Source organism: Pteropus alecto, unplaced genomic scaffold, assembly GCF_000325575.1.
Source record: "Pteropus alecto unplaced genomic scaffold, ASM32557v1 scaffold76, whole genome shotgun sequence".
NCBI lineage: Eukaryota > Metazoa > Chordata > Mammalia > Chiroptera > Pteropodidae > Pteropus > Pteropus alecto.
In genome coordinates, this window is record NW_006443138.1 from 3566382 (window position 1) to 3568902 (window position 2521).

Genomic DNA, 2521 nt, shown 5'->3' on the forward strand with positions numbered 1-2521 from the left:
AAAAAAGAAAATGGCTATACAGAGGCATGGAAAGCTGTGGGTGAAATTGCTCCCTATGTCAGAGTAGATGCATATTTTGTAGGCTAAGAAGATTAATTAATTAATTAATTTTTTATAGTGACATTGATTAACAAAATACAGTAAGTTTCAAGTGTATAATTCAACAGTATGTCATATATACATATATACATATATGTATATGTATGTGTGTGTGTGTGTGTGTATTGCATTGTGTGTTCACCACTCATAGATTTCTTTCTGTCACCACATATTTGACCTCTTTTGTCCTATCTAGTGCCTTCTTACCTCTGGTAACCACTAGTCTACTATCCATGAGACTCTGTTTGTTTGTCATGTTTGTTTCTTTTAGATTTATATCCCACATATAAGTGATATCATGTGGTTTTCAACTTTTTCTGTCTGGCTTATTTTGTTTATCATGATTATCTCAAGATCTATCCATGTTGTTGCAAATGACAGTATTTCATCTCTGAGTAATATTCCTTTGTACATATGTACCACATAAGAGGACCTTTGAATAATAAGATTAAAATAGTTTTTCTGCATGGAGATTAACATCAAGATGGCACATACTGAAGTCTTTTCTTGTCCCTTGTATCAGAATGAAGTTGTTGGTTTAATTTTCCTTTTGACAATGTTCGGTGCAGTAAAACTCTTTACTCAAGTGAATGGTAGATTCAATTGATCCAACCAGAAAGCAAAAAGTAGAAGCTCAGAAACAGGTCGAGAAATTAATGAAACAAAATAATGTAAAAAATGTGAAACTTTCAGAACATGAAATGGGTATTTCTTCTCATCTTGTAGACCCTCTTAATGTGCATGTTAGTTGGAGTGATTTAGCAGGTTTAGATGATATCATTACGGATCTGAAAGACACAATCATCTTACCTAAGAAAAAGAAGCGTTTGTTCGAAATTTTCAGGCTTCCGTAGCCTCCAAAAGCTTTTCTATGATCCTCCAGGCTGTAGTAAAATGTTGATTGCCAAGGCTACAGCCAAATAAGCAGGTTGTCAATTCATTAACTTTCAACCTTCAACTTTGATAAGTAATATCGAGAATCCCAGAAATTAGGTGCTGCTGTTTTTTTCCCTCTTGTTATAAAGCTATAGCCTTCCATTATCTTTATAGATAAAATAGGCTCCTTTCTATGAAACTTCAAGTTGTGACCATAAAGCTACGGCCATGATGAAAGCTCAGTTTTGTGAGTCTCTGAGATGGATGGGATACTGACCACAGCTGCGAGATCATAGTGAGGGGAGCTACTGATCATCCTCAGAATCTCGACTCAATTGTACTGATAAGAATGCCTGCAGGGTTTCGTACCAACCAGCCTGCTCTTAAACAAAGAGAAGCAATCCAGAAACTCATTTTGAAAAATGAAAATGTAGATAGACATGTGGACCTGCTAGAAGTTGCCCAGGAAACTGATGGGTTTTCAGGAAATGACCTAAAAGAAATGTGTTGAGATGCTGCCCTCCTCTGTGTCAGAGAATATGTTAATTCTACATTAGAAGAAGGCCATAATGAAGATGAAATTTGGCCTGTGCAACAACAGGACCTGCATCGGGCAATTGAAAAGATGTAGTCAAAGGATGCAGCATTTCAGAATGTCTTAACACGTTTGTTCAGATTAGGAGTAAATAGTCGTTTGTACAGGTCAGTCTGACCTGCTTTAATGTGTCCTGTTATCTATCACTACTGGAAATAGAATGGAAGAAGTGTTTTTTAAACAGTGAGGGAGTTGAATGACACTGGTTTTATCCTCTGAATTCTAAGTTATTGAGATATAGTTGTTATATAAATGGTATTACTACTTGTCAAAAATCAGGAGGAAGAACAATTTAATCCAGCCTGAGTGTGGGCGTTTGTGTCTGACCTCTTTAACCATGTGTTGCAGCCTTATAGCATCTAAACGGGCCTTAAAGTAACAAATGACTCATTAAGTCATTAGTGAGAAAAGGGGATGAGGTTAGGGAAGAATTCTGGATATATGAGTGTGTGTGTGTATGAAATGCACATATTCACACATTTTATATGTGATACGTTTGAATACAGAAACTTTTTTTTACCCCAGCTACTGAATCAAAAAGTACCAAATAGCATATGGCGAAACAGATTGAAGGTTTTGTCTAAACTGTACAATGATTCAGCCATTTTCAGTTGTCACTCATTTCAGCTTTTATTTTTTATTTTTTGAACTTTATTTATTTATTTGTTTGTTTGTTTGTTTGTTTATTTTAACATTTTATTTTTTATTTTCCCCTCGTCCCCTCTGGTAATCACTAGTCCATTGTCCATGTCCATGAGTCTCTGTTTGTTTGCCTTGTTCATTTGTTGCTTTTAGGTTTATATCACACATATAAGTGATATCATGTGATTTTCAACATTTTCCGTCTGGCTTATTTCACTTAGCACGATTATCTCGAGGTCCATCCATGTTGTCACAAATGGCAGTATTTCATCTCTTCTTATAGTTGAATGATATTCCAATGTGTGTGTG

The 2521-nt window shown here is 35.5% G+C and overlaps 1 pseudogene; it reads left to right on the top strand.

Annotated features, from left to right (window-relative positions):
- Nucleotides 1-583: 583 nt before the first annotated feature.
- Nucleotides 584-1687, top strand: LOC102893123 (annotated as a pseudogene).
- Nucleotides 1688-2521: the final 834 nt, after the last annotated feature.